Source organism: Lampetra planeri, chromosome 1 (assembly GCF_965212315.1).
Source record: "Lampetra planeri chromosome 1, kcLamPlan1.2.h2, whole genome shotgun sequence".
Taxonomy (NCBI): Eukaryota; Metazoa; Chordata; class Hyperoartia; order Petromyzontiformes; family Petromyzontidae; genus Lampetra; species Lampetra planeri.
The window spans coordinates 7,899,304-7,912,171 of record NC_136107.1 but is presented as its reverse complement, the minus strand read 5'-3'; the positions used below and the strand labels follow the sequence as shown (position 1 = coordinate 7,912,171).

Here is a 12,868-nt window from a genome sequence, read left to right as displayed (position 1 = left end):
TTCACCTGCATATCACACATGGATGTGCGATTCAGCGCGAAGGTCAAACATTTAATGTGGGTGATACTGATTGTACAGACAATGCACTCGAACACAGCAGGCTAACTCGTCTCATCTACCCTGTAAACCTCTATTGGAGATGATGTCAACAACCTAAAATCTCCATTTGATTTAAACAATTTATAGAATCACTGTCTGGGGGCAGCCATGGGGTGTCCTGGTACGACACATGCCACGTCACGTACGACCTGGCACGGACGTCCCTCAGTTTCTGGGACTCCTGACATCCTGCGATATCAAAATTTGACCCGAGTTATTCTCAGCATTTACTGTGTTGTCTCCGGTGGTGATATGCAAGGTAAGCCAGACCCCCATGCCAAAATAAAATGGGCAGCTTTAACCACAAGATGCCTAAATAGCTGCGACAGTGTTTCAAGGACATCAGAGTGGTTGATGTCAAATGTAGCAATAAGATCTAGAACTAACATTGGAAGCCAAGCCATGGACAGCAATCCACACCTCACCACATTGCACGGATTAATTTAATAATAATTTTCAGCCCTATATCAATTTACTGCTGGACGAAGGACTTCCCCACGCTGTCAGTCATTGGGGTTGTTTGACAAAACATCACCACGCTGGTCAGTGCAGATTGGTGTCGTGTGTGGGTTCAGGACCAGTTCAGAAATCACTCGCCACTGATGTTAATCACGGCTGGAAATACAAACTTAGGTCAACGTGTCCACGTACAATGCGCTATCCATTGTGACACCACTTCCCTGAACATGCAACATATGAGTATTTGTATCACAATTTTTATCAGACAAAGCGTCTCAAGGCCACAACATGAACAAAATAGTCATTGTGCATATGTAGCCAAGCTGGTTGACACACGAGTTTTAAACTTTGTTGAGGACAAAAAATACTTTGAAGTGATTTTCAGGCACACCAAGATAGATGTTACTCTAGTAACACCACTGCAGGAACTTTGCATTAATAGCACAGCAGGCACACAACTATATTCCAAATTATGCCAAGTTGCTGTTTTAGCCACCTGATGAACTGCTTATAGTTGTGAGCATTGCTCCTCCTCCACTTGTTGTTACTGGAGGGCAGATGTTTCACAGCTACTCCGTAGCATAACAAGACATCACCGACACTGTCCATTAACAAGTCGACTAAGCTCGAGATCCTCCTTAATCACATATGCCCATCTCTCCTCTAGCCCTGACTGTGCAGTCCATTTAACTCCTCTGGTATCCAGCCAAATAAGATATGCACGGGCACAATGTGGCTGGGTATGCAGGCTACATGAACTATCTAACGCACTTGTGCCTGCTATAGAAGCCCAACGATAAGTCTTTTTCCAGATCTTCCCAGTATTGCCAATCTAGATGAAAAACCAAGGATAAACAGGCAAACGATCATGTATTGTGAATTGGTAAAAAAATAAATGTGTAATTTAAATTAAAAAGTTAAATGTTCCCAATACTGTCTGCTCTTGATTTGAAGCCCTTTCTACAGCAGTCTCAGACTGGTTCTACAAGTGTGGCTTGCAACGAGGTGCAGTCACTCCTTGGTGATTGAGCGACACAAAACCTTTTCAATACTGGTTATTAAGTGAGCAGTTGGGTGTGGTGGCACACATAGGACTGGGACTGAAACCGGTCGGATTTTAAATGTGTTATACGCGTGCTGGCACTTCTGTTTCCAGAGCGCTCGCAAAGAGTAATGATTGTGAATTATCCAACCAGTGCAGGCATCCTCGAAGGAGATCCCATTTTTTGTAATGTATAGGAATGACAAAATAACTGTGGCTGAGAATATCCACAGCTTCACATTTCGTGACAGATATGGCAGCTTTCAAAAATTTTTACACAGCCGATGAATTGACGTTGCCACTCTTCCGATGCAGTGGGACATTTGGCACTAACCCAGGGCTCATTATGATTGCACTGCTCAGGTGTTCAGAACAATTCCACCCTCAGCCACCATCCTATTACTCAGGGAAAGGAGTGAAGGTATACTTGTTTCAATTAAATAAAGGACCAGAGCTGGTGTTTTGTTTTTGGTGGGACTGATGTAAACACCCCACACCCCTTTGTGGAAATCTCCAGTTTCAGGAGCAGTATTTCTAACTCACAACTACTATTCCATTTATCAGGTAACGCCCACTGCTCACCGAGGATGGAGAAACATTGATTCCACTTGATTTGTTTTGATGTTAGCCGTAACCAAGAATTCAACACAGATCGCTGAGCTGAAAGTGCAGTGGGTATTTTACTTGGTTTTAAATAAACGACAAATATATGTGAACTTATGACTGTGATTATTTTAAGCTCAATAATAGGGGTCCTTATTATGGATTCCCAGAATTATGGTACAGTGCACCATGTGCTCTCATGGTGCCCATGAAACGATAATTTACAAAAATATCACCATGTAGTTTGTAAAGCACTATCTCATACACAAAGCACACATCCAAAAATGTAAAAAAACACTGTAATCATACCGTTTTCAAGCTATGCCTTTGTTACAAAAAAAAAACTCTCCACACGATGGAATTAAAGGCCTCAGGCTGCAGGAAGAGGGGTACAGTATAGCAAGCAGATGGTTGTTGAGACCCTTTGCACTGCCTCGTTAATACAGTCAATGGATCAATGCCTGCAAATCTGCCATCTCCCTACTGTCAGTTCTGCCAATGGCAATCAAGGGTAGCCTTCCACTGATGTGACAGACACAGATGTGTGGCACAATAGCAATGGATTTTCATGGATGCATTTGTACTCCTACAGTTTTGTCTCAAACGGTGCAGACATGATTCCTTGTAAAATGTTTCAGTTTGGTGTTTTTACATATTAACACCTGTTTTGTCGCCAGAAAAAAGGGGAAAACCCTATTATCATATATTTCTACTGGCAAAGGAGGTCCAATGATTGCTTACCTAATGTAATAATGTGTTTTAATACATTTCCATCTTCAAAGAAATAACATCTGGTTAACCTTAACTGTTCATTCTTGATTGAAACTGATATATCAGTGACAATTTGCCACAACTCTCTGTATTAGTGTAGTGAGTCCAACTGAGTCGCAGACTTTGTCTTAGGGAGCAACACGTTTTATTAAACTATTAGCACAACATCCTCCAGGATATTAACACAACACACTCTCGGGTGGTGACCACCCAACTAACCACGCTACGGCGGAACTAGACACGGTTCCACTATACCGGTCCGGACCACAAGCTGGGTCCCGGACCGCGTGACTGGAGGCTTCTTCAAGCTTGATGTGGATCTCCTGCCTCTACAACAGTAAAAACCCAGAGCCCCTCTCAGGGCCGCCCTTATATCGGGCCGGGCTGGGGCTGGCTCCGCCTCTCGCCCCGCCCACCTTCTCGATCTCTCTCGCCCTTGCCCGAAGGTTCTCGACAGTTCCCCCCGGACCATGTGACCACCCATTGGCCCCCTCCACAGGTGGCCCCCCTCCAGTATCATCCAGTCACATGTCCCCAGGTCAGTCAGAGTATCATGCCCCCAACGTAACCCCAGCTGGCTGACACTCTCTCGCTCTCTCAACGGGAACCCACACCGCATGCTGTGCGTAGTGCCATCACGCTTCGCCAGCACTCACCCAAGCCCCCACTAGGGCTGGTACTACACCCCGTGTCCGGGGTGTACACACAACAGTATACATCCCGCCGTGGCCTCACAGGCCCGGCACCACACATTCACATTCCCAGTCACTACATCAGTAATAACTTTTTCAGGTGGGGGACTACTTGTGATGTTTGGCCAATACAATTTTTGGATTCGTGGCAGTGAGGCATTTCAACAGCGCACTGCCTTTTTGGGATCAAGAGGCTTGAGTGCTGTGAAGACCTCAGTCGTGCTAGTACGGGATATGGGCAGCACCCTTTTGTTCCAAACACCAACCCGCACTGACCAGTGTAGTGAGGTAGGGTCAACACCTCCACCTCATTACCGATGCACCTTAACCATGGCCCCCAGTAGCTCTGAATCCACCAGCCATGGCATTGGTGGAGTAGGTGTAGGAGCAGAGGTTGTTAAAATCACTTGGCATGAACAGGGCACCTTCCAGCTATGACCATCACTACTTACAACGCACTGACTCTGTCTGGAGAATCGAACATTGCTAAACTTGCAGAAAAATTGGCAGCTGGGATATATATATGATTCAGGAAGGTCAGAAACGGAGAGAAGTAAATACATGGAAATAGCGGCAACCTTTTCTATCAGTGATGGAAAGATGACAGCAATTATGGAGTGGGCTTCTTATTCTTTGCAGAAATCAAACACATTCGTTTTAGGATTCAAAACTACTTCAGCTGGTGTTTCCCAAATGTTGCTAAGACTCAAACCAGAATGCTTTGATTCATCATGTGACCTTTGGGGGTTCCAAAAGGTGATTAGATGATGTCTAAAAAATAAGCAAAGCAGAAATGGGTTCTCACCATAGGTCAAACATTTTGAATAACATTAATAGTTAAATAAAAGGTCACTGTGGAAAATTGTTTTTAAAAAATACCCCAAACGTAGCTAGAATATTTGAATTACATTCTATACCAATTTAAAATTAAAATACTAACCCAAAGCTTTCGATCTTCAACCAATATCTACACTTAAACAAGTTTACTTTGGTTTTATGCTACACATACACATATAAATGTATTTCACATAAAAATCTGAATATTTATTTACACTGGAGGAATCTGATGAGCTAGAAAGCTCTATTCGACATATGTCCAGGAGGGGCGGGTCATAACACCATAACAAATATGAAAACAAGATAGGAGCACAAAGTATAGGAAAGGTAAGAAAATCACGAAAAATACAAATATAACTGAACTGTATTTTTTATTTTACCAGGTAATGCCCATTGGACTATTACCTTCAAATACACAATCGAAGTAAGCGTTCACTTACAAATCACGTGTACCAAAACGCATGCGCACAAGCCAAATCCGCACATCCCCAGAAAAGAAGGGCATTGTTTGAGATGAATTGCTTGGGGGGGGGGGTGAATCAGCCCTCGAGGAGGAGTGGGGGGTTGAGAGGGAGTGGCTAAAGGCACAGACGACTGACTGGGCAGAAATTCACGAACAGGGAGGCAAAGCAATAGATCCACAAAGGGAACCCCTGTAATGCAGTGAAGAGAGACATCACTAACATCCTTAATAAGGCGAAAGGATACCAGTAGCACGGTGAACAATAAAAAAAAACGCGTAAACCTATTGCGTATGGAAAACCCACCTAAATTTAACTTTCAGGAACATTACTTAAATATCCAAGCGGCCAGTGCACAAAGACAAAGATGTTTAAGAATGAGCCATTTCTTTCATATCTCCACACTAAATTAGACCGGAGATCTTTTGTTAGGGCAACATAACGCACACAGCCTGTATACACACACGGCCACTCCATAGCCACTGTGTTCTACGCTACACAAAGAGCCCGCAATATATGTTAATGCATAACCGAATACTACACACAGACACCACCCTCACAATTCAACATATTGACAATGGGCTTTGTTTAAAGCAATAGCTGCACGTAAAAAACAACCCACACACCATCAGCCAAACGCATTATTTACAAACACAGCATTTAAAAAAAAACACACACAGCTTAACTTTAAAATAATCACGAGACTGAGAAGCGAGCACTTACAAAATAACCACGTGCAGGACTCACAACGAGACCCCGGGTCCACGGGTATCTGTGCGGAGTGCGAGACGAGAGGGGAGTGGCCGGTCCAGGCTGCCGTGCACGCTCACGCCTGCCTCTCTCTCTCTGCCTTCTCTCTCTCTCTGCCTTCTCTCTCTCCTTTCTCTTCTCTCTCTCGGCACAATGCTCACACAGCCCTGCCCCTGGCCCTGCTGCTGCCCCCCTGCTCACTGAATGGACGCACCCACAGTGGGGGGAGGGGCAGCCTGTGCGATCAGCCGGGGCTGGGCAGCCGAGCCGAGCCGCACCCCCCTGCTGCTGCTACCGCCACCGCCTGCACAAAGGGGCCCGTTTCCTTCCTCATTCCCATCTCATAACAATGTCATTACAAAAGCCATCATCTGCAGCCACCAATGCGCCGCTCACCTTCCTCCGAAACCACAGCCTCAGTGTTTATAGAGAATGAAAGAGTTTATCACAACAATTACACTGGGAGCACGAGAATTACCAACATCTTCTGATGCCCCCCCCCCTTCCTTCATATCTACAAGTATGCATTCGCCTTAGTTATTTTCATTTATTATTATTTTATTTTTTTACCTACATGATGTTACCGAAAAAACCTAAGAGTATGCATTCGCCTGTCACCGTACGGAACATCTCACAAAGGCACAATAGAACCTTTGCTAATTGCATGTGAGGCTCACGCCAATAGTTGAGTGAAGCAACAAAAATTGAAGCAACAATTATCAAGAACACAGTGACACCACTGTACTTGTGACCCACAGCTTACAGAACATTCCATTTTATTTCCAGTTTAATTGCCTTTTTGCTAAATAAAAAATTGCGGATGTCACGACAGCAGTACAGATGCACAATAATCGGTTGTTATTTTTTTACTCAATTTGCATGTCTTCAGGAAATCAATGTTTCTGCGAGGGTTAGTCCAACCACAGCATGTCCCACTTCACCTCAACAGTTTCTTGGTTATCTACGGGCAGTTAGCGTACGTGATTTCAGTGGTGATACTGCTGAAGTTAAAGGCAAGATCAGATATACAGTTGCTTTCCCAGAAGCAGTGTGACTGGTAAAAAAAAAACATTACAATATACCACAGCTTCCTATGTCACGGTTTTGACATTTCTCGGCCTCTGCCACCACCTCAGCCAAAATGCTGAGGACATAAACATTGACATTTCATGTCTAAACAGAGGCTGTCACCCACTGCAATTTTACACAACACCTAAGGCATCTCATACTGGTAGGAACCTGCTGGTTACACCAGCCCACAGGGGATTATTGTGTCCGTCCGTCGTGTAGGGGGGGGCTGGGTGAGGAGGGAGGGGCTGGGTAGGGAGGGGCTGGGAGGGGAGGGAGGGGCTGGGTGGGGAGGGAGGGGCTGGGTAGGGTGGGGCTGGGTGGGGGGTGGGAGGGGTGGGCTGGGTGTTGAGTGGCTGGTCACCCCGTGGTGCCCTTATAAAACTCAACGTTTAACCTACTCACGCCAGCTTGTGCCCGCCCTCAGTCGGGCATATTTGCGGAATACACCACGCTGCCGTTGACCCTGGCCATTGACCGAGCAACCCAACGTTCCTACCAGCTCCCTCCGCAGGAATGTGTTTATTGCGCACTACATTTTTGTCTTATTCTCCAGTGAATGCCAAATTTGTTATCAGTGTCATGCAACAAAGTATCCATTGTAAACCAATTGTAACCGTTTATGTTAAACAATGGCCCATGGAAGCAGATACTATCTCTTAAATCCCTTCAAGTGATCTCTGGTCCGAACGGAGGACACTTGGGTGCAGCAGATTACCATTAACACTATCATTGAAATTAATGTGCATCGCATGACAAACCAACATTTTCATATTAAATCTTAGCATCAATATTAACAAACCCGGTCTCCGACACATGATCGTAACTCATACCATCAAACAATATCATGATTTTAAGCACATAATGAGGTTATTATGCTAAGATTCCAACGTTCAAGCCTGACCACATGAACAATGACACCATTGAAGTCAGATTGAAAGAGGGATATAGGTCCCTAGTGACTTGCAGGGGGGAGGAGGGGCCCAAATAATACTGGTAGGAACCTCCTGGTTACACCAGCCCACAGGGGATTATTGTGTCCGTCGTGCAGGGAGGAGCTGGGTGGGGAGGGAGGGGCTGGGTGGGGAGGGGCTGGGTGGGGAGGGTGGGGAGGGGCTGGGTGGGGAGGGGCTGGGTGGGGAGGGGCTGGGTGGGGTGGGGCTGGGTGGGGAGGGGCTGGTCACCCCGTGGTGCCCTTATAAAACTCAACGTTTAACCTACTCACGCCGGCTTGTGCCCGCCCTCACAGTCGGACATATTTGCGGAAAACACCACGCCGCCGTTGACCCTGGCCATTGACCGAGCAACCCAACGTTCCTACCAGCTCCCTCCGCAGGAATGTGTTTTGCAGAAGGAAAACAAGGTGGTGTAACCTACGTGATAGACAAGAGACAGCGTTGAGGCCTGCATTATTTAAAAGCGTTTCTGGGGGTCGTGAGGACATGTGAATGGACGTTGCTATTGTTGTCCGCAAAATATTCATGGTATAAGTTGTCATCTGGTAACATACACAACACTACATTTCTGCCTAGTACTTAATTAAACAACGATGTACCCCGTCATGTGAACATGAGTTGAGTCTTGATACAACATGGTGTATTTTTCCATTACCAATGCAATTGAAGAAAATTATGCAAAGACATACCTCAAGTTGGAAGAAAAAAAACGAGAACATTCGTGGAATAAGCTCTGCAAACATGCACACGTTACGAATTAGCCCCCCCCCCCCCATCGGTGCGGAGTTGGGATTCAGCTCCATCTGAGATGCACGAACACAACCAAGGCCGTGCCCGTGGCAGTTGCAAGGGTCTCCAGCAGCTGCACGCTAATCCGCCCACACGGCCTCCACGGAGCCCATCGCCTCCTCATCATGTGCGCGTGACTCACTGCAGCTCAATGCTCGGTCGCAACGAAGTTGCTTCTCCCAGAAAAAGCAGATACAAGCAAAAGAACGCATCGAAAACTGTGCAGAAGGAATTGCGTGCAGTTGATGATGAACAAATGGCACCGCTCGCTCCTCCGACGATATTTCCGATGCAAAAAATGTAATTAAAGCCCTGTCACAAACATTTTTCAACAATCATAGAGAGAAAACAAGAAAGGTAATAACCGCATTATGTAAAATATGTACACAAAAATAAACAGTTCGCTTTTTCAGTACACAAAGACAGAAACATAGTACACAATAAAAACCCTTTTTCAGTCGTATGCATTGGTTAATGGCTATGCCAAAAAGTCCCTGCAAACAGCACAAAGTGCTCCCACATGCAGAAATGGCTTGACTTTGCTGCAGCTGCATCGCATTATGCGAGGGTCTGGGCTAACATTACAACAACACGTGCTTCCCTCGCACTCTCCCTTTCCCCAATGGCCCACCGACCCACTGCCCAACTCCCCTCAGCCAACTATCCATCTCGCTTGCTCACTCCCTTCTACTCTCTCTCTCCTCAAACACCTAATCCTGCTCAAATGCATGCCAGCTCTCTCACAACGATGTGCAGCCTCACCTGGTTCCTCTCTCGTGTGCTCTCACCTCCTCCACATGCCCATGCCCACGCGCCTCTTACTCTCAGAATTCCTCTGCTATTTGATTTTCTATATACTTTCCCTTTTCACCCATTCTCGTCTCCCACTCTCTTCTCTCATTTGTAACTTTTTGACCCTAGTGCCCCTACTGGACACCTGTGAAAAAAGGGCTTCATAGCTCATCGGATTCCTCTAGTCTAAATAGTAAATTCTACCTGCTCTCTCCTCCATCTGCTCTCCCTTTCGACGGCGGACTCTCTTTTCGCTCACATTGTATTAATACTGTACTATATTACTGGCCTGCCTATCCCTCTCATTAATTTACCAAAATCTTCCAACTTCTCCAATTCTTTTAACTTTTCGACATCTCTTACCACATTCACCTGCTCCCTTTTCCACGAGTTTCCTCTGCATCCAACACCCACTCACACTGCCCATCTAAATGAAACCACTCAAGCATTTGTCTCTGTGGAAATTACCCCTTCTACGAGACTTATGAAAACCAGTTTCTCTATCTCTTTCAGATCAATAGCATACAATTTGGATTTATTCAGCTGCATATCCAGATGTTCTACAGAAGCTAGGACATGCACAACACAGGATACCACCAAACAGGAAGCTATGTACAACGAATATACATTTTAACTAGGATGATCAGTCAAAGGCTTCAGAAAAATAATCTGAAGGCCGAATTTAAAAAGGGGGAGGGAATGAGCAGCATGGGTGGCCGAGGAAGGGGATGGCAGACCATAGCATAGGAGTTTGACAGCCCTTGTTACGACACGTAAGAGGAAAAGTATGAGAGCTAGGAGTAGGAGCAGGACCAGGAGGTCAAGAGGCCACCATGGCTAATGTAGTTGATGCTGCCAACTTTACAATCACTTCCTTCCATCTGCCAGATCGTGGAACTTTTACAGAGATGATACTGGATCTCAAAAGTCTGCTTTTAACACCACACTCCACCTTATGCTTTTGCATATGTCTCCACCTCTGGGTGCCCAATGATATGCCTGTTACTATAATCTGTCCTCTTTCATTATACACAACAGGCATTGGATCTATTTTCTCCCCGAGTATATCCAAAATGCCTTGTCCCAAGTTATACAACAAACTTCCACATTGCGTTTTGATCTTGTCATGCAATTACTATGAACTTAAGAACACTCAAAGTTGGAATAACATCAAAACCAAAAGTACAGATTCTTTTCTAGCTGCTTCTTATGTTTAGATCTAAAACGCATGTGGGGACATTTATGTGACAATTACCTCAAATGCTCGTCTCTGTACTTCTAAAGTGGTTTTAATAGTCCATGAATTAACTAACATATATCTATTGACTATCTTCTGAGAGCTCCCTGCATTACACACATCACTACCTAAACATATTATGGCCTCTACTACTTCCAAATTTTCACTGTCGGTGATAAAGGTAGCAATTAATGTGAATTGATTCCATGTCCAAATGTGATGGCATTTCAAGATCCTCTACAATTGGTGGAACATTTTAAAGAGATAATTCTACATGTGATATTGTATTTATTTGTAAGTGACTGGGGTAGGCAATGAAATCGTTGCAGCACGTTACATCTATGACCTTTCTGCTTTATAATATACACATTTTCTACATACAAAGTGAAAACTCAGATTTTAGAATTGGTGGCTAAACTAGGATGGTGTGCATATTACGTGAATCATGTATTCTCATTTGTGATAACTGTCAGAAATGTACCGTGGAGATATGTTTACATTGACATATATTGTTACAGCAAGGCACACACGTGTACATTACACTCGCGTTCATGCATGTGTCACCTGGTAATAACAGTGAAACCTCATCTATTCACACAGCAGGTGTTCACAAGGCATCAACATGACATACTCAATCACTTCCGTCTTCTGCATCCTGCAGCTTTGACGAAGTCAACACTGCACCTCAAAAGTCCACTTTGACACTATCCCACCATCTGGCTTTGGGTATTCCCTTTGCTCGCTGACCTCAAGGTGCCCATGACATTCCTAACATCCCCCGCACGTGTACATATTCAAAGGCCAGACGATTCTCTGTGAAAGTCCTTCTCTCTGACCCATAAGGTAACACAGACATTACTCCTTCCCGAAAGCACCCGTCTTTAAACAATACAGCTGACCTCTCAACTCTCACTACTACGACTTACAATAAACGTTAAGTTACTGAAATTGTTTTGAAATGATTTCTTTGTGTGGATTAATTATACACTCTTCAAGAGTATAAATTGCAGACTGCATAAAATGCTCCGCGTTAGTCTTGTCATTAAATTCGCTACTGTCAGAATTGTCACTACAGTGCGCATTCGTGCTTGCCTCTATCAGTTAACATATGTGATGTGGTGTATGCAAGCATGCACGTAAAGGAGTTACATAATTATTACACAACTATGTCAAAAATAAAACATGGCCCTTTGTCAAACCACTATTGGAGGAAGGACTCCCTGTGCAATGTCACGCATGGGCTTTGTTATCTATACTCCTAAAACAGAAGAGTCTGCATTCTGTCTACAAAAAGGTATTCGAATATACATAGAAATGAATGTTTCCATCGCAAATGGACATACTCCAACATACTAAGAAGGGATTGGAATTTAACGTATTCTTCATAATTTTACGATCAAAACTTGTCAGCCGGGTGGACGATAGGGACAAAACAATCAAGGATCATTTTACACTTATGAGACCTCCTTTACCAGTGGCAAAATATAGTAATAGGTTTTAACCCTTTCAACTGGTACAAAAACCGACACCTTTATACAAGGGATCATGTTTGAAATAACCACAACACAAGCAGTCAAAATGACGCCAAAAGGCATCATCTGGTCCAACACCAATAGCTGTCTCGGGTCTGGACCAATCAACTTCAAGGACAGTGCATATCATTATCATCATCAGAGTTGTTTCTTTTTGTTTGCATTTTTGACTGCTTGTGTTGTGGTTATTGTAAACATGATCCCTTGTATAAAGGTGTCAATTTTTGTACCAGTTGAAAGGGTAAAAACCTATTCCTAAGAATCATCTTGTCTACAATGTCATCATTGCATTGAAACTGCCTTGCTGTGAGGTTAGTCTTCATTATCACCAATTTTGCCTCGCTATGGGGATTGTTATGAATGCCTATGCAGCGTTTTGCTTCCTTAATCACAAGGACCGTTCACAAAATTGTTTCATTTCCAGGGCCAAATAGAAATCTCACCCGAGATGTACCAGACTGTTCCAGGAATAACATGGCACAGCAGTTTAGTTTCACACATTTAACGTAACTGGTATTGGCCAAACATCCCAATGCTGAAAAATAACCTGAATACTACTCAATTGGGGATTACACAAAGCAACATCGCCCACTACTGCAAACATTTGACAGTTCCCTGCTGGAAAAGTGTCTTGAGACTCAGTGTGGCATTCTTGGATGAATCATTCTGATAATAAAAAGATATGTTCAGCTCCCTGGGCTCAGTTTCTCTGTCTCCAATTTCTTCTCCACCCTTCCCTTCAGACCAGAGAAAATCAATAATCTTTTTCGTTCCATAAAA

The 12,868-nt window shown here is 44.3% G+C and overlaps 1 protein-coding gene across 9 annotated transcripts in view; it reads right to left on the bottom strand.

Moving 5' to 3' along the window:
• The window catches only part of LOC144736511 (supervillin-like), a 144,101-nt gene that overhangs the window by 44,908 nt on the left and 86,325 nt on the right, over positions 1 to 12,868 (bottom strand). The window lies entirely within an intron of this gene.